Below are 23,734 nucleotides of genomic sequence, written 5' to 3' on the forward strand. Positions count from 1 at the left end.
AGGAATCATCAGGGCAAATCTCACATATCAATCCCGGGGCCTCAAGCATTGGTGGCACCTCAGACTACCGTTCTCTGCCTCACAAGTTTGGTCTCCAGGACTGAAATTCTTTAGTCTAACTAAAGTCTTTGGGCTCAACACAGGGGTAACTGGGTGAAATGCAATGGCCTGGGCTATCCATGAGGTCAGACTAGGTGATCCAATGATCCCTTCTGGCCTTGAACTCTATCGAATTGGGGCTTTCACACAAACTTCAGATATCATGAGACTTTCCAACTCTCCTGACTTTATCCCAACACAGCTTGGAGTGCATTTGCTAAAGTCAAATGTTTTCCCATTTCTGCTTGGAGAATTACATTAACCCTAAAAAGGCCGCAATGCAGAGAGAAGTGGAAGGGTGCTGAGGGTGGCGCAGTGCTTGGCATTCCCCCATTACAGCTTGCCCACGTCAAAACCAAACAGCTCCTCTCACCTGACGAGCTTGCCAAAGGAAGTGCAGTAAATTTCCTAGGCTCATGGCCTCCAGGATGAGGCAGAGGGGCAGAGCTTGGCTCTGACACCACAGGACCTTCACCAGGCTGTCATGTTTACAGATCTTGATGTGAAACTTCATCATTTCTATAAAATCCTTCATTTCCTGAGGGCTGGTGGCCACTGATGGAAAGGAACCAAAAGCAACGTTAATACCAAGCATGGGCACCAAGAGGAGGAAAGCTAATGGCCTACAAGAAAGGGGACTAACCCTTGAGGAGCAAAATGGGGCTCAACAGGGACTAGATACGGGTTGGATTTGCAGCACAGAGCCAGGTTTGCTACAGGAGCCTTGGTCTATCACATGCCCTGTTTAGATCCATGATTTTGGTTCTCCCCATTCTAGTGATATCAGGATTATCTGCTCTTGATTTGGACAAGGTGTGTTGGCTGTGGCCCAGAACTAGAGCACAATAGCCAGGCTACAGAAAGAATGTACCAACACGAATCTATTGCTCTATTGAGCATGTGACCAGGGAACCCTAAGCAGCTGAAACTGAAGCTTTGAAAAAAGGACTGAATGACCCATCCAAGGTTTGGATGTGTTCCAGAGGAACTCTACAAGCCAGCGAACTCACCAATGCTGCTAAGAACCTGATATATGGACTCTGAAGTCTTATGTATGTATCTGATGGCTTTGACCATTTAACAACTCTCTTCTTGTTCTTTTCTAATAAACCTTTAGTTTTCATTACTAAAGGACTGGCTGGCAGCATGGTATTTTGGATCCCTTTGGGGATTTTTGTCCCTTTGACAGAACAAGGAGTAATGGTCTCAAGTTGCAGTGGGGGAGGTTTAGGTTGGATATTAGGAAAAACTTTTTACTAGGAGGGTGGTGAAGCACTGGAATGCGTTACCTTGGGAGGTGGTGGAATCTCCTTCCTTTGAGGTTTTTAAGGTCAGGCTTGACAAAGCCCTGGCTGGGATGATTTAGTTGGGGATTGGTCCTGCTTTGAGCAGGGGGTTGGACTAGATGACCTCCTGAGGTCCCTTCCAACCCTGATATTCTACAATTCTGTGATCAGAAGAACATTTTGTATAGTGAGCAGAGTTTTAAATAACTCCTCATCTTACTGGACCTAGTCAGAGAACTGGAATGCAATAAAGAGGGCTGAGTGATTTATTTATTTTTTTGTTTAGCTTCTTGGTAACCAATGTGGGGAATCAGGAACACAGTTTGTGCTTGGTTGGTGAATCTAACTACAGTGTTAACCTCCAGTTCTGGGAGAATCTGCTCTCCCTTTGCAGTCTGCCTTGCCCTCGGCATTTGCAGTGTGGGCTGCCCTAGGCATCTCGGGTCACAGTAGATTTATTGAAAAATGCATTTTTGAGGCACCAAAACTACTCACCAATCTAGGTCAAATTGTTTAGGCCAATCCCCTCCCTCCAACTCTGAAAATGTTTTTGGGGGAAATGTCACAATGTTTGATTTTGACATTTTCTAAACGAATGGTTTTGACATTTTCTTTTGAAAATGCAAACAAATTCTTTTGTAAATATAATTTTCAAATCGACATTCAGAATGTTTTGTTTGACCTGAAAATATTTTTGGTGGGTTTTCACTTTGGCAAGGGGAAAAAACCCACAATTTTTGTTTCGAACAAACCATTTTTTCCCCAGGTTTTTCAGGTTGGCCACTGAACTGAAAAAATCAACTAACAACTCAACTTTATTGGCTATTAACTAATGATGCAATGTAGTAGTACCATCACCTTTGCATACCATCTGCATATGATCGCAATATCTGTTCCTCAAATAATTTGTTTGCTTTTGGTTGGTGTTTGTTAACATGGCAACAGACCCCTGGGACAATAACAGACATAAATAAAATTACCACTTAAATCTGGGAGATTTCCTGGTACCTCGATAGCCCTCAGCGCCACAGGACAGAGAGAGGTGTAGAGGAGATGGAATGGCTCTGGGCCTTGCTTCAGTTCTTTGTATTTCTCTTTCTTTTCCCCTTACGTTTGTGATTTAGTGAAAAGGGCTCTGTAATGCTGTTCGTGTGGGCTGTGCCTGGTGAGGTATGAAATGTGATGATAATGCAACCCTTAGCTGGAGGGAGGAAGGGACATGCTAAAACGCCAGGCTGTCTCCAGTGCTGTATTTTCATGGACGTTCTTTCAGCTGGTGCTCAGCAGGGTTGGGCTGTAGGCTGATCTCTGTCTACAAGAGGGGCTGACACACATGACCTTCAGTGGAAATGTTCAACCCTGGCAGGACTGCCGAGCTCCCTCCAGGCTGGCTGCTACTTCAGGATCCAGATCCTCTCTGCTTGGACTGTATGTTGTCACTGCAGAGGCTCCAGGGCCGGCGCTGCCAAGAGAGCTGTCCCCAGAAATGATTGTGGCCTGGAACTAAATGAGTCTTGGTGCCACACAAGAGCCCTGTGAGGGGAGGGCTGGGATCCCTGCTGCCATGGCATCTCCCTGACCGACGCAACAGAAACCGGGCTGAATCTCTACAGTCTAGCAGAATCTTTGCTTCCTGTTTCAGTGCGCTACACAGGCTGAACCTCTGCAACTGAACAGGACTGTAACCTGGGGGAAATTCCTCTGTTGCTCAGCTTACACCCTCAATGACTGGCTGACTTTGACCAATCTCTAGCCAGCAGGAAGTGTGACATAATGGTCAGAAAAGAGGGCTCGGACTCACAACTCCTGCGTGCACTGATCATCTTGACCTACTTCTCAGAGGGGTTGTGCAGCTGAATTACACAGCAGCAGCCACTCCAAAGGTTTGGCTGAGATTTACAGGCACCATTGTGCATACCCCCTTTTCACTCCTTTCCACGTCCCATCCTGGGTGCGAGTCATGTGTGCAGCTGGCAGCGTTCTGTCGCTTCGGGAGGGGATCCAGACAAGCCATTTGGGAGCTGTGAGGCTCATTAGGGCTTGAAAACTCTCCTAACTCGGACTCACCTAGTAAGCTTTGCTGACATGCTCACTGGAGGATCTTGGCGAGATCCTGGGGCTGGAGATGGGCAAAGGCCTGTTTGGGGAGTGAGACCCAAAGCTGCAGAGCTCGCGTCCTTACCTTCCAGCAAGACGATGGGTTCCCTCTCAGCATCCCGCCCCCTCCGACACATCTTCCAGACAATGGCTGCCACCACCAGCAGCGTGGAGGAGGCCAGGAGGGAGGGGATAACAACCACTGCGTGCCACATCCCATTTTCATCTGCAACAAAGAACCAGGGGAGATGCTAGAGATGGCCTTCTCGGCGCTGGCAAGGAGCCCTTGGCAGCTCCCAGTCAGTCCCGAGAAGCTAGGTGCAATGGCCGACAGTACAAAGGCTGGGCAAGGAGTCAGACCCTATGGCCCAGCACATCCCTGCTTGGCCTCTAAGGAGATGCCATTGGCTTGAGTCTGACTGGCCACAGGCACCCTGATAAGATGGAGACAGAGAGGCCGTCAGGCCCTTTCTCACCCTTCTCTTCAGGAGTCAGGGCTGGTCAACAGATTCTCAGGGCCTCACAGTGCATCCCATGAACGGGACCTCGGGGCCCATCTGCACTGGAGCTGGAGGTGCACAGCCACACATGGGACCGTACGTATTCAGGGCTGCTCAACCATCCCACCACACAGGCAGCTGCAGCTATGCTGCTATTTTTAGTGACTAGCTTCATCACAGCTAGCGTGGGTATGTGCTTGTCACCCCTGCCTTAGAGGAAAGTTGTTTTGGGGGGAAATGCCCCTCCATTCCAGTGGAAGAGCTGTGTTCCCTTGTGGGTTATCAGTCTCTTACAAACATACCCTTTTACACCCCTGCCTGCCCCATTCCCCTGGAGCAGGCGGATCATGGCAAGTGCAAACCACTCTCATGCTGCCAAACACTTCATCCCTTGCCAATCAGATGTAGCACTTCTGCAGCAGTTTTCACCCACAGGTGTCAAAGGGCTTCACCAAAGCAGGTCAGTGGCATTACCCCATTTTACAGATTGGGAAACTGAGGCACTAGGGATGGAGGGGAGAAGGGACTTGCCTAAATCTCTGTCCAGCAGATCAGTGGCAGAGCTGGGATTAGAGCCCAGGTCTCTTGATTCCCAGGCCTGTGGTCTAACTGCTACTTAATGCTACCTCCCTTTTAACTTAAAAACAAAACCAACAACCCACACCACTCCACGCAGGCCACCGGCCACCCACCCACACATGCTGCAGCCACTATCACAGCTCCCAGGAAGCAGTTGGGGGCGATTGAAAAGTAGCAGGCATGCTGAGAGTCCACTTATCAGAGGGGAACAAGGGCTGTCACTTTGCTCTAGCAGTGAGTAGCCAGGAGGGCTATGGTGCTTTGCTGGAGTACGCTCACCGGTACATGGCTGGGGAAGTTGGAAGAAAGAAAACTTCCTAGTGTCTGATGATCACAGAGATTCAATATTTTCCAGAAAAGGGCAATTTGAGGGAGGCCAGATTTTATCAGCGCTGAAGCCTCAACTGATTCCTAGATTCCAGGGCCAGGTGAAACCATTGTGATCATTCTAGCCTGACCCCTGGAGAGCACCAGCCAGAGACCTGCCCCACAATAGCTCCTGTTTGAACTAGAGCAGACTTTTCTTTGTTTAAAAATGGTCAGTGATGGAGAATCCACCACAACCCTGGGTAAATTGTTCCAGTGGTTATTTACTCTCACTGTTAAACTGGAGATGGAGTTATGATGTCAGTGTAGGAAGGCACATCAGCAGGAGCAAGGCTGTAGTGTGCACACTGACATAGTTAGGTCAATATAAGCTGCCTTATGTCAATCTAACTGTGTAGTGTGGACCAGGGCTAATGATGATGTCCCAGTACAAAAGATGACCTCCAACCCAGAAAAACGGGTCTGGGATTTTTTTGCTTCCTTATGAGGCATACAGAAGGCTTGAGAGTGTGTTTAAAGTTTTTTCTCCCCCCCTTGCTTCTTTTTTAGGTTAGAAATTCAGGTTTATTGATGTGTGTTATTATTTATTATTATTGTGGAAAATAGTATTATTATTTATATTGCAGTGATGCCTAGAGCTCCCAAACAAGACCAAGGCCCCATTGTACTCGTCACTCCACGTACACGCACAGGGTCTGTCTATACTACGAAATTAGGTCAATATTATAGAAGTCAATTTTTATAAATCGATTTTATACAGTTGATTGCATATGTACCACAAAGCGCATTAAGTCAGCGGAGTGCGTCCTCACTACCGTGGCTAGCATCGACTTACGGAGTGTTGCACTGTGGGTAGCTATCCCACAGTTCCCGCAGTCTCCGCCGCCCATTAGAATTCTGGGTTAAGCTCCCAATGCCTGATGGGGCAAAAACATTGTCGTGGGTGGTTTTGGGTCCATGTCGTCAATCGCCACCTCCCTCCGTGAAAGCAATGGCAGACAATCGTTTTGTGCCTTTTTTCCGCGCAGACACCATACCACGGCAAGCGTGCAGCCTGCTCAGCTCAGCTCACCCACACCGCCGCTGTTGTGTCCTGGGTGCTGCTGGCAGCAGCCGGTGCAGTAGGCTTGCTAACCGTCGTCCTCCACCGCTTCCGCTGCAACTCTGCTCTGCTGCTATTGTCTCAATGGCGAATTTCTCCATGTTGTCTGTCATGGGCTTCTGGGTACTTGTGTTCTTCCTCGGGAAATGTGCGCGGTGCTAACCGTCGTCCTCCACCACTTCCACTGCAACTCTGCTCTCACGAATCCGCCTCGCGGGTCCTCTCATCGTACTCTATAAATATCTACTCTCGTGGCATCCGTCGTCAGCCACCGCTTCCGCTGGCACTCTGCTCTCCTGCAGACGCCATACCACGGCAAGCATGGAGCCTGCTCAGATCACCCCGGCAGTTATGAGCATTGTAAACACCTCACGCATTATCATACAGTATGTGCAGAACTAGAACCTGCAAGAGCAGGCGAGGAGACAGTGTGGTGACGAGAGTGACGAGAACATGGACACAGACTTCTCTCAAAGCACGGGCCCTGGCAATGTGGACATCCTGGTGGCAATGGGGCAGGCTCATGCCGTGGAATGCCGATTCTGGGCCTGGGAAACAAGCACAGACTGGTGGGACCGCATAGTGTTGCAGGTCTGGGATGAATCCCAGTGGCTGAGAAACTTTCGCATGCGTAAGGGCACTTTCATGGAACCTTGTGACTTGCTTTCCCCTGCCCTGAAGCGCCAGAATACCAAGATGAGAGCAGCCCTCACAGTTCACAAGCGAGTGGCAATAGCCCTGTAGAAGCTTGCAACTCCAGACAGCTACCAGTCAGCTGGGAATTAATTTGGAGTGGGCAAATCTACTATGGGGGCTGCTGTGATGCAAGTAGCCCACGCAATCACTGAGCTGCTGCTATCAAGGGTAGTGACTCTGGGAAATGTGCAGGTCATAGTGGATGGCTTTGCTGCAATGGGATTCCCTAACTGCGACGGGGCGATAGACGGAACCCATATCCCTATCTTGGCACCAGACCAGCTTGGCAGCGAGTACATAACCCGCAAGGGGTACTTTTCAATGGTGCTGCAAGCACTGGTGGATCACAAGGGATGTTTCACCAACATCAACGTGGGATGGCCGGGAAAGGTGCATCGCGCTCGCATCTTCAGGAACTCTGGTCTGTTTGAACAGCTGCAGGAAGGGACTTACTTCCCAGACCAGAAAATAATTATTGGGGATGTTGAAATGCCAATAGTTATCCTTGGGGACCCAGCCTACCCCTTAATACCATGGCTCATGAAGCCATACACAGGCAGCCTGGACAGTAGTCAGGAGCTGTTCAACTATAGGCTGAGCAAGTGCAGAATGGTGGTAGAATGTGCATTTGGACGTTTAAAAGCACGCTGGCGCAATTTACTGACTCGGTTAGACTTCAGCGAATTCAATATTCCCACTGTTATTGCTGCTTGCTGTGCGCTCCACAGTATCTGTGAGAGTAAGAGGGAGACGTTTATGGCGGGGTGGGAACTTGAGGCAAATAGCCTGGCCACTGATTACGCGCAGCCAGACACCAGGGCGATTAGAAGAGCACAGGAGGATGCGCTGCACATCAGAGAAGCTTTGAAAACCAGTTTCATGGCTGACCAGGCTACGGTGTGAAAGTTCTGTTTGTTTCTCCTTGATGAAAACCCGCCCCTTGGTTCACTCTACTTCCCTGTAAGCCAACCGCCCTCCCCTCCCCCCTTCAATCACCGCTTGCAGAGGCAATAAAGTCATTGTTGTTTCAAATTCATGCATTCTTTGTTAATTTGTCACACAAATAGGGGGATAACTGCCAAGGTAGCCCGGGAGGGGTGGGGGAGGAGGGAAGCACCAGGTGGGGTGGGGGAGGAGGGAGGAGCCTCAACGTTGCCTCCTGCCTCCTCTTACCACACTGCCACCACCTCTCCTCTTGCTCCCACCACTTCTCTCACGCGTCCCTCCTGTCCTTGCGTTCATTTTGTGCTTTTCTGGACTCTGCCATTGCTTTCCTCCACGCATTCTGCTGGGATCTTTCAGTTTGGGTGGACTGCATGAGCTCAGAGAACATTTCATCGCGAGTGCGTTTTTTTTGCCTTCTTATCTGCGCTAGCCTCTGGGATGGAGATGATAAGGAGAGTGTTGAAACATTTGCAGCTGCGGGAGGAAAAAAAGGGAGAGTAATCTTTTAAAAGACACATTTTAGAGAACAATGGGTAGACTCTTTCATGGTGAACCAAGCTGTTAACCTTACATAGCACATATGCTTTCGGTACAAGGTCACATTTTGCTTCTTATATTGAGGGCCTGCTGGTTTGGTGTGAGAGATCACACATGCAGGGCTGGGCAACAGAATTTGGCTTGCAGGCAGCCATAGTAAGCCACAGTCTTTTGGCTTCTTCAGCCTTCATAAGATGTGGGAATGGTTTCAAACAGCAGCGCCCTCCTTTCCCATACCAAGCACCCGTTGGGTTGGCCATTTAAAAGGAGGGGCTGCGGTTTTCAGGTTAACGTGCAGCACAAACCCAACTAAACCCCCACCACCACCCAATTCTCTGGGACGATCACTCTCCTGAGGATAACACAGAGAGATAAAGAACTGATGTTGCTTGAATGCCAGCAAACACCGGGACCATACGCTGCCATGCTTTATTATGCAATGATTCCAGACTATGTGCTACTGGCCTGGCGTGGTAAAGTGTCCTACCATGGAGGACGGTATAAGGCTGCCCTCCCCAGAAACCTTTTGCAAACGCTTTGGTAGTACCTCCAGAAGAGCTTCATGGAGATGTCCCTGGAGCATTTCTGCTCCATCCCCAGACACATTAACAGACTTTTCCAGAAGCTGTACTGGCCACGAATGCATCCCAAGTCTTCAGGGCAAATTAAAAATTAAACACACTTGCTTTTAAACCCTGTATTATATTTACAAAGGTATACTCACCAGAGGTGCCTTCTCCAGCTTCATGGTCCGGGAGCCCGCCTTGGGAGGGTTGGGAGGGTATTGGCTCCCGGGTGATAAATAGTTCCTGGCTGTCGGGGAGAATGGTTTCTCTGCTTGCCTGCTGTGTGCTATCCTTCTCCTCCTCCTCCTCCTCATCTTCCTCGTCCCCAAAATCCTCATCCCTGTTGCATGAGACTCCCCCCTTGCAGGTGTTCACGGACAGGGTGGGGTAGTGGTAGGGGGCCCCCCTAGAATTGCATGCAGCTCATCATAACAGTGACATGTCTTGGGCTCTGACCCAGAGCGGCCATTTGCCTCTTTGGTTTTTTGGTAGGCTTGCCTGAGCTCCTTAATTTTCACACGGCACTGCTGCGGGTCCCTGTTGTAGCCTCTGTCCTTCATGCCCTTGGAGATTTTTGCAAATATTTTGGCATTTCATCTTTTGGAACAGAGTTCTGATAGCATGGATTTGTCTCCCCATACAGTGATCAGATCCAGTATCTCCCATTCGGTCCATGCTGGAGCTCTTTTGCGATTCTGGGACTGCATGCTCGCCACCCTGGCCATGCTGGCCAAACAAGAAATGAAATTCAAAAGTTCCTGGGTCTTTTCCTGTGTACCTTGCTAGTGCATCAGAGTTGAGAGTGCTGTCCAGAGTGGTCACAATGGAGCACTCTGGGTTAGTTCCCGGAGGCCAATACCGTTGAATTGTGTCCACACTATGCCAAATTCGAACCAGCAATGTCGATTTCAGGGCTAATCCCCTCATTGGGGAGGAGTACAGAAATCAATTTTAAGAGCCCTTTAAATCAACAAAAATGGCTTCGTCATGTGGACGGTTGCAGGGTTAAATCGATCTAACGCTGCTAAATTCGACCTAAACTCGTAGTGTAGACCAGGGCTTAGAGAAAGAATCATAGAAGATTAGGGTTGGAAGAGACCTCAGGAGGTCATCTAGTCCAACCCCTGCTCAAAGCAGGACCAACACCAACTAAATCAGCCCAGCCAGGGCTTTGTCAAGCCGGGCCTTAAAAACCTCTAAGGATGGAGATTCCACCACCTCCCTAGGTAACGCATTCCAGTGTTTCAACACCCTCCTAGTGAAATAGTGTTTCCTAATATCCAACCTAAACCTCCCCCACTGCAACTTGAGACCATTGCTTCTTGTTCTGTCATCTGCCACCACTGAGAACAGCCGAGCTCCATCCTCTTTGGAACCCCACTTCAGGTAGTTGAAGGCTGCTATCAAATCCCCCCTCACTCTTCTCTTCTGCAGACTAAATAACTCCAGTTCCCTCAGCCTCTCCTCGTAAGTCATGTGCCCCAGCCCCCGGCTGGATGCAGTGCACTGGAAAACTTGACACCCCTGCTTTGACTATAGTTACACCCCAGCTGTTGGCATTCCCCCCTCCCCCCCAGTCCTGGACTGGAATGCAATGGACTGCTTTTAAGATGGACTAGCAAGGGTATTTCTTGGGAAGAGACGTCTCTCAGGCTGCCCCCTTAACCAGAGAGAAAGCAACAGAGACCATCCTCCTCCTCCCAAATGAGTTTTCCAAAGGGAAGGACCTAACTATGACTGACATAGCTCACCACGCTCTTGAGAGCAGATGAAAACGGTGCACGATCCACTGAGGCTCTTCCCCAGAATCACCTTCTTCTTATTCTTATTCTTCCTCTTCTAAAGTATCTACCACTCTCCATAGCACCTGCCCTCTTACAGAAATCCCTTTCCTGCATGACTTCCAGGGCTGGCCCTGTAAGTCTCGTAGAACCAATCAGCGGTTGCTCTGAAGAGGCCATTTGGCTGGAGTACCTGTTCGGATTCCTCCTGTCTGAGTGCTGAGGAGCTGAAACATTCCCGGAGCAAAGCTTTTTCTCAGCAGGAGTCTCCTGAATGGGAGACTAAAGAGACTCTGTTTGCTCAAGCCAGTGCCGCTCTCCTCTACTGCTTGCTCTTCTGAGATGGGACACAGGAATGGGAGGGAAATTGATAATTTGAAAGATTTCTGGAGGCCAAAAGGAGAAAATATCCAGGAAGAAAATAATCAGACTCAAGAGGGGAAACCCACCTCCAAGGTGACGTGTCGGACTGAAGAGTCACTCTAGTGGCTTTTCCTCACTGGAGGAAAATCCAGATGGCCCAAGTCTAACCCCCTGCATCCAAATATCCCCGATTTCTGCCATCCAGCTAACCTTCAAGCAGCCCTCTTTTTGCATTCTCTTATGGGAGCAGCTGCTGGCAGGGGACTGCTGAGGTTTTTTTATGTATTGTTTATTAAGGCCGGATATTTTCCACAAGAGAGCTTAGCACACAGTGTTCAGAGTGGGGAACCCTTGACAATTCTGGCCATCTGTGTCCTCACAGAGGCAGCTGCTGGGAGCGGAGGCCCAGATCCTCACTGGGAGTTAGGTGCCTAAATACCTTTGAAGATCTGGGTCTGAGTGCTCCTAAAAACCAGGCTTCAGTTGTGAGTGTGGAGCTCTTGAATATCAGACCCTGAATGTGTAGTACAGTTCCATAGACTCCCACAGTGCAGTCTCCTAGGTGATGATGGGGTGTCTGTGCTGTCCCACTCAAATGATTTTATCAAACATCTAGCGATTTTGGGTGTGTTTCTTACCAGCACAGCTGCTGAAAGCAGGAGATTGCAGGAGAATCTCAGCTTTCATTTAGGCCTCATGGTTGCAGAGGAGATCTTGAGAGTGTGACCTGAGCGCAACCAAAAGGCTCAGAAGTGCAGGCCAAATCCAACCCCAGGTGTGTCAGTATTTTAAAAACCCTCCTGTTTTTCCATGCTTGTGTGTGGCAATACTGGGTTGTATGGGTGAGATCCTGCTGCCAGGGAAGTCAATGGGGCCTTTGTCAAGGATTTCAGTAGGGCAGGAGTTTATCCTCTGTGTTCTCAGTGTGATGTGTGGGTGGGACAGCAGGGGGCCTGTAGGAATGCAATGCACGGTTGCTTCGCTTGGTGTTGTGATGTGTGTTGAGTGTGTGATGCCGTAGGGCTGGGTAAGGTACACAGAGCTTGCACGTTTGTATTTTGAACTATTTCAGCTCTATTGTGTACCAACTAAAGGTAGTGTGCAAGGTGTCGCACTGCAAATTACGCTAGTGTTAGAGTGCATTGCAGACATAGCCTTTGAGTAAGGAATGGGATTTTATAATCTAGTAACTCATTATTTTGACCTTGGCATGTTCACTCTGCAAATACAAGGGGGCAAAATTCAAGTTGAGAGTGAGGTATATAAATGGGGTGTGGTCATGGTGATAGCTGGGCTGCCTGAAGGGGAGGGGAGGGGACGTGGGCTGGGGTGGGGAGTGACTGTTCATTGCCACACTTAATTTTTGTTTTTAAATGTGTAACATTCTCGTAAGTGGGGCATGAGCTGAGGATAAAACCTGTCTTCAGCATTAACTCCTCTCATAACCAAGTTATTGGATTAGGAATTTCCTTGTTTGTGTAAAAGACATCGTCTGGCTGATGATAAAGCCAGCCAGCTCTGCGCTGTCCGATATCATGAGCCCTCCAAAGGACTCTCCACCTGCAAATATTAGTGACCCACTCTCTGGGTGGACTGTGGCAAATGGAAGGGAGAGAAGCTCTTTAAGCCCTCAATGGTTTAAAAGGCTTCTGGTTTTCAAACCTGGATAAAAGCCCCTGTCTCTCCATGCCCCCTCTCCTTTCTGCCCCACCGCTGGGTCTTGTACCAACACCTGAGCAACACGTTTGGAACAAATTTTTTTTCATCACAAATTGCCTTTTCTCAAAAATGAAAATGTTATGACTTTTTTGTGTTTTGATTTTGAAATGTTTCTATTAAACTCTGAAAAATGTTCAGACCTTTTGGTTATTTTCCTTCCCTTCTTCTTTTTCAGGGGGAAAGGAAGAAAACCATAAAATCCTTGGTATTAAAACTCTCCAACTTTTGAAAATGTTCTTGTTTTTTTTCCAGCCAGCTCTGCTCTTGCCCCTTCACTGACCCCCATGCCCTGCCAATTCCCCCTTTAGAGATCATTCTGAAACCACCCCTCCATTTGCCCCCCAGTATTCTCCCCTCCCCCACCTCATTGGTCCCTCCAGATTTTCTGTTCCTGGCTCCAGCCCCTTTGCCTTTCCTCTGTACAGCACTGGGAGGAAGGAGCACAGGCTCGAGGCAGCGGAGTATCAGTTTCCATTTAGAATCACTTAGAAAGTTATTGTAACACACAATTACTAGTAATAGGGTGTTTGTGACCCAAGCACAAAATAGGGTGTTTAAAGATGTGATGAGCCAAAAGAAAAACAAAAATTAGGTCACGTTTCCCTGTTGTGACTTGGTGTAAAGATTTAAACACCACAACTTTCATATTTTTTCCCAGAACTTCCCAAACAAGCTCTCCCCTGGGCTGAGAGGTGGCATGTGCCATCAGGGGATCCGGTTTCTTTTTGAGGAAGTTAGGAGTGGAGTTTGGTACGTGGATCTAATGGGAAGCTAGCTTCCAACTTTGCTCTGGAGTGGCTGCCATTGCTTGGTGATAGGCCTAGACAGATTAGGACTATGCACAGAGAACACCCCAAAGAAGCCTAGACAAGAGGAAGTGTTCAGGACTTACTGCAGAGATAATCTCCACTGGAGAAGTAGCAGTGAGGGTGCTGGCTTCCCGTTGGAGAGTGTCCCCTTCCAAGTGTAGAACTCCAACAAGTGTAGCTCAGCCTGCCCCAGCTCCAGGGCTCCTAGCAGGAAAGGCAAGTATGTCTCAGCGAAGGGAACTGGGTGCCCTGTAATGCTACAGGGCCTGGCCACTTCCCTCTCTTCTCCAGCTGCGCAGGTAACCGGGGAGCCCTCTCCCACACGCAGATGCCTGGGTGGGTAGGTTACGTGATGAAGCACTGGGCAAAGGTTTAAGAGCAGGCGGTTTTATGATTGCAGATGTGGCACTTGGGTATCGGGCCAAGTTCAAGGACTCCATGTGCTATTTAACTCTTTTATTTGTTGTCTCTAGTCTATGGCGGGGCCTGATCCAGCCCCCACTGAACTCTGGGAAACTTCCATTGGCTTCCAGGGGAGCAGCGTCAAGTTTAGTACTTTGTAGCCTCTTGTTGTTTCTTTCCTCTTTCTCTGCAGGCAGGAAATAATTCTAAAGAGGGAGGATGCCCTGGAGAGCTCCCAGTGCTGTGGCAGCCTTGGGGGCCTGCCAAGTAATCTCTGCACCTGCCTGCAGAGATCGCGTGGGGCTCACGCAGCCTCTCCCCTCTCTTGCTGTAGCTGTCAGTAGCACGTGGCACACAGAGGAAAGGCAGGGCAGATAATGTGCTAATAGCCACCGGGCATAGGCGCCGACTCCGTGGGTGCTCCGGGGCTGGAGCACTCACAGGGAAAAATTAGTGGGTGCTCTGCACCCACCGGCACCCAAGCTCCCCGCCCCCCCTCACCTCCGCCTGCTCCCCTGAGCGCGCCGCATCCCCGCTCCTCCGCCTACCTCCCAGCGCTTGCCGCCGCCAAACAGCTGTAGCAGGCTCCGGGAGGGAGGGGGAGGAGCGGGAATGTGGCGCACTCAGGGGAGGAGGCGGGGAAGAGGCAGGGCCAGGTCGGGGACTTTGGGGAAGGGGTTGGAATGGGGGCGGGAGAGGGCGGGGCAGGGGTGGAGTCAGACTGGCGCTGGGGGCAGAGGGGGGCCGAGCACCCACCGGCTCCAGTAGAAGTCGGCGCCTATGCCACCGGGCAAGCTCATTGCCATGCTGCCTGGGAACCAAACTCAGGGGGGGTTGTGACCTGGACTAGCCAGTGACCCATCGGTCTCATTGAACTTGGCTTAGACCAGGGTTTGAATGTAGCTCTCCAGAGATGAGAAGCTCTTGCCCAAACCCACTTGCCTTCCTCCCTCTGCCCCCAGATTCTGTGTCTCCAGAATTTACTGAGCCAGCATAGAACAGGCCTGGGACGGGAGCTGTAGTTACTACGGTGATATATGCAACACACAGAGCACACGGTTCTTGACTTGTCTGCTCTCCATGTCTCATCTCTAAGAATCTCTGTCCTCCCTGCCTTATAATTATGGTGCCAGATTTATCCCGGGAGAAATTTGGCTGATTTAACAGAGTTACACCAGCTGTGAATTTGGCTCAATAACCCTATTTTTTAGGTGTAAACCTGGAAAAAAACCCGCCTTGTGTAAATATATTCCCACATGGCCAGACACCAGCTTTCTAGGGCGTTTTGCCTGTCTCCTTGAGTTCCCAGCCTGTGTGATGTAACAATAACCCAGCAGACAAACTCACTGTCTCACTGCATGGACTCCCCATCAAGCTACACCTGTCTCCCACCTGTGGCACCTGGGACTTTCTCTGGGCTCCAGGAGGTGAGATCTGCTGCTAAAGTCTTCTCAGGTACGTTGCTTTCAGAACTGGTCTAAATCCAAGTTACCTGGATTTCTTGGGGGGTGGGGGGCGTGAATTTCATTCTTGGCTCCAAAAATGGGTTGTCATTATTTCTTTGGTATGTGCCCCAGCCATGGACCCATTGCACTTGTGCTGTGCAAACACAGAACAACAAGATGGCCCCTCCCCCAGCAAGCTGACCAACCCCAGTGGAAATATGGCCAGAGTGTCTGATCTGGGAAGCCAGAACTCCCAGACTCTTTGCAGCTAGTGCCCGAAGGGCTGGCTTCACACACAACCATAGGCATGGCAGCACTCAGCCTTTCCAGTGCCTAGAAAATCGCTGGGACTTACAAAGCCAGAGTTAAGGGCCCAGGCACCCTGTGCCGTGACTGGGGAGAGACCAGTGCCTCCGAGTGGGATTCACAATGGCCAGCATGGTAGGCAGTGCCTGACCTAAATGGGAGGTGCCAAGCTGAGGGGTCTGTGCTAACTGCTGAGCCTTGTTCCTTTCCTGGAGCTACGCACCTTAAAGTCCAGGTTGCAGGAAGGCACTGACTGCCTCAGCTGAACCCTGTCTCGGCATTAGGCAGGGGAAGGGGAGCTCCCTCTGCCCATAGCTCTTAGTCCCGTGGTTAGGGCATATGCCTGGGACACGGGAAGCCCCTGTTCAAGTTCCCCCTCCAGCTGAGGAGGGGAGAAGATTTGAACAGGGAGCTGCCAGCTCTCAGGAGGGTGCTCTAACCACTGGGCTGCAGGTATTCTGCTGGGGGGCTCCCTCAGTCCCTCCTGGTAAGCTGGTCCCCTGGGGATAAATAATGGAAGAGGGACTGGAGCAGGGGACTGGATCCAGGGGCTGCCAGTGGAGTGCTCCAGCCACCTGGCTGCAGAGCCCTTCTCATGCTTGCGTGCGCATGCTCTCGTTCACTCTGGCAAAATGGTTCTGTCATTATTTATCCACAGGGGAACGGCTTCAGCAGGAGGGACTGAGGGAGCCCCACAGCCGAATGCCTATAGCTTGATGCCTGAAGTGGCAGATCCCTGTTCAGATTGCTTCTCCCTCGCAGGTGGCGGGGACTTGTTCCAGGGTTTGCCATGTCCCTGAGGAAAACCCTAACCATTGGGGTAAACGTTGTGTAGGAGGCCCTCCCCAGCCATTGTGTGAGCTCACCTATAGGAGCCCGATCCAGCAGGCTTACCCTGCAGGTGAGGTAGGTGGAGACACATCCATCTTCACTGGCTTCATAGAATCATAGAACATCAGCGTTGGAAGGGACCTCAGGAGGTCATCTAGTCCAACCCCCTGCTCAAAGCAGGACCAATCCCCAACTTTTGCCCCAGATCCCTAAATGGCCCCCTCGAGGATTGAACTCACAACCCTGGGTTTAGCAGGCCAATGCTCAAACCACAGAGCTATCCCTCCCCCGGGCGCTGGGGCTCAGCTGTCTGTGGGGCTGGGGCACGTGCCCAGAGGCAGAAACACAGGTGCCTAGAGAGCTCCTATTGCGAACGTTTAGGCGCTGAGTGATTTTTAGGCACCTACATGGTTTGGGTGAAGCTGGGCAAGGATCATGCAAATCCCCAGGGGGCCTGATTCTGGGACTTAGGGAACGTCTACACTGTGATAAAAGCCCTGCAGCACTCAGTCTCAGAACTGGGTCAGCTGGCTCGGGCTGTGGGGTATAATATTGCGGTGTAGACATTTGGGCTGGGACTGGAGCCTGGGCTCTGAGACCCTCCCCCCTCGCAGGGCCTCAGAACCTGGGTTCCAGCCAGAGCCTGAACCTGGCGATTTTATAGTGAGCCTGAGTCAGCTGAGCCAGGCCAGCCGCAGCCACGCCGCGGGTCTTGTATTGCAGTGTAGACGTACTCTTAGGCACCTTAGTCCCTTTGTGAATCTAGCCTGAAGTTCCCTTCCTAAGAGTTAATGCGTAGGATCGTTTTGAACCAAACTGATCTTTTATATCGGACACCTACCAATGAAACAATTCCTCTTAAGTGTGCACTGAAACGAGTAACCGTGAACAAATTGGTAATAAAAGAGGCCTCAGGTTCCTCTTGAGAAACAGCAAGGCGACATAATTTCCTGATGAACAAAGCATGTGTTTTACTGAGCTTTCTTCCAAAAAGAAAAGGTTTTCAACAAGGACTGTATGTACAACTTGTGAGAAATGATTCATCTTGAACAAGGTTGGGTTGCAATCTGAAATGAACTGGGGTTGGTTTTATTGATAAAAATGTTATTGAATGTATATCTCCTGTGAGTCTGGAGAAATTACCCTGCATCCGTTTACAATGGAATGATTTATCTTCAAGGAGCTTGCAGTGAAATGAGCTTAGTGGGAATAAATGTCAAACTAGATATTGCTGAACGACTGTGGCAATGAGAAGAATAAGCACCAGCAATTCCTGACCAAAAACATGTTTGTTTTTTTCAGAAAGACTGCAGTACTCTCTGTGCCTTTGGGTTGCCAGCATGATTGATGTCACCTGGCGAGAGAACAGAGCTTCAGATGTACAATTGTCCTTGCTTCTCGCAGACAAAATAAAAACACAGTTTGACTTTGAAACTTTGGGTGTCATCAGTACTTACCTAGAAAATAAAATCTGTTTGTTCACCATGAGCTATGTGCTTGTATTGATGTCATGATCATAGTATTTAAAAAAACAATTCCTAGACGAAACCTTTGTTAGCTTTCACATTATATTGCTAAGTTATTTCCTACCTTTCCCCACCCCCAAAAGCTTTTAATAGCAAATAGGTTTTATGAACAGAAAAGGCAAAGGCCCCATGCAAGTCAGACAAAGCAGCCACTTTGCCCTCTCGTACAGTACAGCTTTTCCCTGCTACTATTGAGCTCCTTATTTACACCCAGTCTTCTTTTTCGATGTTCTGTCTCCTACCAAAACCCGTAGAATCATAGGCCTGGTCTACACTACGAGTTTATGTCGAATTTAGCAGCGTTAAATCCGAATTAACCCTGCACCCATCCACACAATGAAGCCATTTTTTTGACATAAAGGGCTCTTAAAACTGATTTCTATACTCCTCCCCAAAGAGGGGATTAGTGCTGAAATCGACATCGCTGTTTTGAATTACGGTTAGTGTGGACGCAATTCGAAGGTATTGGCCTCCGGTAGCTATACCTCAGTGCACCATTGTGACCGCTCTGGACAGCACTCTGAACTCGGATGCACTGGCCTCGTGTACGGGAAAAGCCCCAGGAACTTTTGAATCTCATTTCCTGTTTGGCCAGGTGAGCTCATCAGCACAGGTGACCATGCAGTCCCAGAATCGACAAAGAGCTCCAGCAGGGACCGAACGGGAGGTACGGGCTCTGATCGCTGTGTGGGGAGAGGAATCCGTGCTATCAGAACTACGTTCCAAAAGACGAAATGCCAAAACATTTAAAAAAATCTCCGAGGCCATGAGGGACAGAGGCTACAGCAGGGACACAACACAGTGCTGCGTGAAACTTAAGGAGCTCAGACAAGCGCACCAGAAAACCAAAGAATCAAACGGATGCTCCAGGACAGAGCCCCAGACATGCCGCTTCTACGCTGAGCTACATGCAATGCTGGGGGGGCCGCCACCACTACCCCACCCCTGTCCGTGGACTCCGAGGATGGGACACTCTCCGCCATGCCTGAGGATTTTGCAGATGGGGAAGATGAGGAGGAGGAGGAGGAGCTTGGGGAGAGCACACAGCACACCGTTCTCCCCAATAGCCAGGATCTTTTTATCACCCTGACTGAAATACCCTCCTAACCCAACGAAGCCAGAGAAGGGACCTCTGGTGAGTGTACCTTTTAAAATATAATACCTGTTATAAAAGCAAGTGTTTTTTAATGATTAAGTAGCCCTGAGGACTTGGGATGCATTTGTGGCCGGTACGGCTACTGGAAAAGTCTGTTAACGTGTCTGGGGATGGAATGGAAATCCTCCAGGGACATCTCCATGAAGCTCTCCTGGAGGTACTCTAAAAGCCTTTGCAGAAGGTTTCTGGGGAGAGCAGCCTTATTCCGTCCTCCATGGTAGGACACTTTACCACGCCATGCTAGTAGCAAGTAATCTGGTATCATTGCATGACAAAGCCTGGCAGCGGATGGTCCCGGTGTTTGCTGGCATTCAAGCAACATCCGTTCTTTATCTCTCTGTGTTATCCTCAGGAGAGTGATATCGTTCATGGTAACCTGGTTGAAATAGGGGAATTTGATTAAGGGGACACTCAGAGGTGGCCGTTCCTACTGGGCTGTTTGCCTGTGGCTGAAAATAAATCCTCTTTGCAGTTAGCCAAGCGGTGGGCGGGGGGGCATTGGCGCTGAGCTGTTCGCGTTTGGCTAACAGGAATCTTCCCTGATAGCAGCCAGGCAGTGGGGGGAGGGGAAAAGCGATCATCCCAGAGAATTGGATGGGGGAGGGGGTTAGTTTGGTTTCTGCTGCTACTCGTTAACAGGAAAACCGCAGCACTAAATGGCCAACTCAACGTGCTTTGCTTGGTATGGGAGAGGAGGGTGCTGCTGTTATGAAGGTTGCAGAAGCCGAAAGACTATGGCTTACCATGGCCGCCTGCAAGCCGAATTCTGTTGCCTGGCCCTGCGTGTGTGATCTCTAACACCAAAGCTGCAGGCACTCAATATAAGATGCAAAATGCGACCTTGTACCAAAATCACATGTGCTATGTAATGTGAATAGAGTTGTTCACCGTGAAAGAGTATAGCCATTGTTCTGTAAAATGTATCTTTTAAAATACTTCTCTCCCTTTTTTTCCTCCAGCAGCTGCAAATGTTTCAAGCCTCCCTCCTCCATCCCAAAAGCTCTCTCAGATAAGGCGGCGAAAAAAACGCACGCGCGATGAAATGTTCTCTGAGCTCATGCAGTCGTCCGGCACTGTCAGAGCTGTGTGGAGGATCACAATAACAGAATACAGGACAGTGGCCAATGAACATGAGGAGAGGTGGTGGCAGGAAGATCAGAGGAGGCATGAGGCAACGCTGGGGATACTGCGGGATCAAATGGACATGCTCCGGCGTCTGGTGGAGGTTCATGAACGGCAGCAGGATCACAGACTGCCGCTGCAGCCCCTGCTTAGCCACCCTCCCTCCTCCCCAAGTTCCATAGCCTCCTCACCCAGATGCCCAAGAACACGGGGTGGGAGGCTCCGGGCACCCAACCACTCCACCCCAGTGGACAGCCCAAGCAACAGAAGGCTTTCATTCAGCAAGTTTTAAAGTGGCCTTTTCCTTCCCTCCTAGCCTCCGCCCACACCCCACCCAGGATACCTTGTGAGTTATCTCCCTATTTTTATAATCAATTAATAAAGAATACATGTTTTTTAAACAATAGTGACTTTATTTCCTTTGCAAGCAAGCTGTGATCGAAGGCAGGAGGGTGGGTGGCTTACAGGGAATTAGAGTCAACCAAGGGGGCGGGTTTTTATCAAGGAGAAACAAACAGAAGTGTCACACAGTACCCTGGCCAGTCATGAAACTGGTTTTCAAAGCTTCTCTGATGCGCAGCGCACCCTGCTGTGCTCTTCTAACTGCCCTGGTGTCTGGCTGCGCGTATTCAGCAGCCAGGCAATTTGCATCAACCTCCCACCCCACCATAAATGTCTCCCCCTTACTCTCACAGAGATTGTGGAGCACACAACAAGCAGCAATAACAATGGGAATATTGGTTTCACTGAGGTCTGAGCGAGTCAGTAAACTGCGCCAGCGACCCTTTAAACATCCAAATGCACACTCTACCACCATTCTGCACTTGCTCAGCCTATAGTTGAACAGCTCCTGACTACTGTCCAGGCTGCCTGTGTACAGCTTCATGAGCCATGGCATTAAGGGGTAGGCTGGATCCCCAAGGATAACTATAGGCATTTCAACATCCCCAACGGTTATTTTCTGGTCTGGGAAGTAAGTCCCTTCCTGCAGCTGTTTAAACAGACCAGAGTTCCTGAAGACGCGAGTGTCATGAACCTTTCCCGGCCATCCCACGTTGATGTTGGTGAAACGTCCCTTGTGATCCACCAGTGCTTGCAGCACCATTGAAAAGTACCCCTTGCGGTTTAAGTACTGGCTGCCTTGGTGGTCCGGTCCCAAGATAGGGATATGCGTTCTGTCTATCACCACACCACAGTTCAGGAATCCCATTGCAGCAAAGCCATCCACTATGACCTGCACATTTCCCAGAGTCACTACCCTTGATAGCAGCAACTCAGTGATTGCGTTGTCTACTTGCATCACAGCAGCCCCCACAGTAGATTTGCCCACTCCAAATTGATTCCCAACTGACCGGTAGCTGTCTGGTGTTGCAAGCTTCCACAGGGCTATCGCCACTCGCTTGTGAACTGTGAGGGCTGCTCTCATCTTTGTATTCTGGCGCTTCAGGGCAGGGGAAAGCAAGACACAAAGTTCCATGAAAGTGCCCTTACGCATGCAAAAGTTTTGGAGCCACTGGGAATCATCCCAGACCTGCAACACATCCCACCACTCTGTGCTTGTTTCCCGGGCCCAGAATCGGCGTTCCATGGCATGAGCCTGCCCCGTTAACACCATGATCTCCAAATTGTGGGGGAACGCGGTTTTAGAGAAAAGTGTGTTCGTGTCCTCATCACCGCGCTGCTGTCGCCTCCTCGCCTGGTTTTTCAGGTGCTGGTTCTGCATAAGCTGCACGATAATGCGCGAGGTGTTTACAATGGTCATAACTGCTGTGGTGAGCTGAACGGGCTCCATGCTTGCTGTGCTATGGCGTCTGCTCCTGCTCGGGCAATCCAGGGAAAAGGGCGTGAAATGATTGTTTGCCATTGCTCTGGTGGAAGGAGGGGCGACTGACAACATGGCTTACAGGGTTGGCTTACAGGGAATTAAAATCAACAAAGGGGGTGGCTTTGCGAGAAACAGAATGGCCCCCTCAAGGATAGAACTCAAAACTGGGTTTAGCAGGCCGTTGATTTCACGGAGGGAGGGAGACGAAAATGAGTACAAAACAAATCTGGTCTATTTCTTGTTTTGATCCACTTCATCTATCTTTATACATCTTGCTGGCAGCCGACTGTGCAGTACGACCGCTAGCCATTGTCATCTCCTGGGTGCTCAGCAGAAGATGGTGCAGTATGACTCCTGGCTGGCTGCAGATTAAAAGACAGTGCACTGCCAGGAGGACTGAATTGCCATGAGACGAAACTTAAAAGGGAAATGACCTGGCTGAGTCACTCCCATGTTTGCCCAGGCGCCCCTGACCTCATTGAGGTCGGTTAAAAGATTACGTCGATGACGGCTACCAGTCACACTGCACTGTCTGCTGCCAAAAGGCAATGAGCGGCTGCTGTGTAGCAATGCAGTACTGCGTCTGCCAGCACCCAGGAGACATACGGTGACGGTGAGCAGAGCGGGCTCCATGCTTGCCGTGGTATGGTGTCTGCACGGGTAACCCAGGAAAAAAGGCGCGAAACGATTGTCTGCCCTTGCTTTCATTGAGGGAGGGAGGGAAGGGGGCCCTGACGATATGTACCCAGAACTACCCGCGACAATGTTTTAGCCCCATCAGGCACTGGGATTTCTACCCAGAATTCAAATGGGCGGTGGAGACTGCGGGAACTGTGGGATAGCTACCCACAGTGCAACGCTCCGGAAGTCGACGGTTGCCTCGGTACTGTGGACACACTCCGCCGACTACATGCACTTAGAGCATTTGTGTGGGGACACACACAATCAACTGTATAAAAACGCTTTCTACAAAACCGACTTCTATAAATTTGACCTAATTTCATAGTGTAGACAAGGCCATAGAATATCAGGGCTGGAAGGGACCTCAGGAGATCATCTAGTCCAACTCCCTGCTCAAAGCAGGACCAATCCCCAATTTTTGCCCCAGATCCCTAAATGGGCCCCTCAAGGATTGAACTCACAACCCTGTTTTTAGCAGGCCAATGCTCAAACCACTGAACCAGCCAAAACTAAAGCCAAAGTGCGAGTGTTGGTTTTGGGGAGGGCTAGCTAAGCTGAGCCATAGAACCTGGGGAGAAAAGTCACCTGGCAAGCACAAGAAAGACTTCATCAAATGGTCCAGAACTGTGAGACTTCTCATCAGAAAGTAATGGCAACAGACCATGCCCCACTCTGGGGGCAGGGGCAGGAGAGAGACAATATTGTGTTATGCAGCAATCTCCCTGCCATGGATGGGTGGGGCTCATTACAGGAATAAGTGGGTTAATTCCCTGGCCTGTGTTAAGCAGTTGGTCAGACTAGATGAGATAATGGTCCCTTCTGGCCTTAAGCGCTCTGACTCAGGAATGGACATTAGTGACAAACGGGCCCAGGGGGTGAACCCCCAAGTCCCCAGGCAGCCATCTCCATGGCAGATCTTACGTACCTTGGGGAATGAATACTTGATGGGTCTGACTCTGTTACACCTTGTTCAGACCTATGTAGCTTGTCATGCCAATTAGGTCTGGTTGGGATGAACGGGGACATAGAGCTGG

General features: G+C 50.0%; 1 pseudogene; it reads right to left on the reverse strand.

Annotated features, from left to right (window-relative positions):
* The window catches only part of LOC141974364 (tyrosine-protein kinase STYK1-like), an 84,223-nt pseudogene that overhangs the window by 21,697 nt on the left and 38,792 nt on the right, over window positions 1-23,734 (reverse strand).

This window comes from Natator depressus, chromosome 18 (assembly GCF_965152275.1).
Source record: "Natator depressus isolate rNatDep1 chromosome 18, rNatDep2.hap1, whole genome shotgun sequence".
NCBI lineage: Eukaryota > Metazoa > Chordata > Testudines > Cheloniidae > Natator > Natator depressus.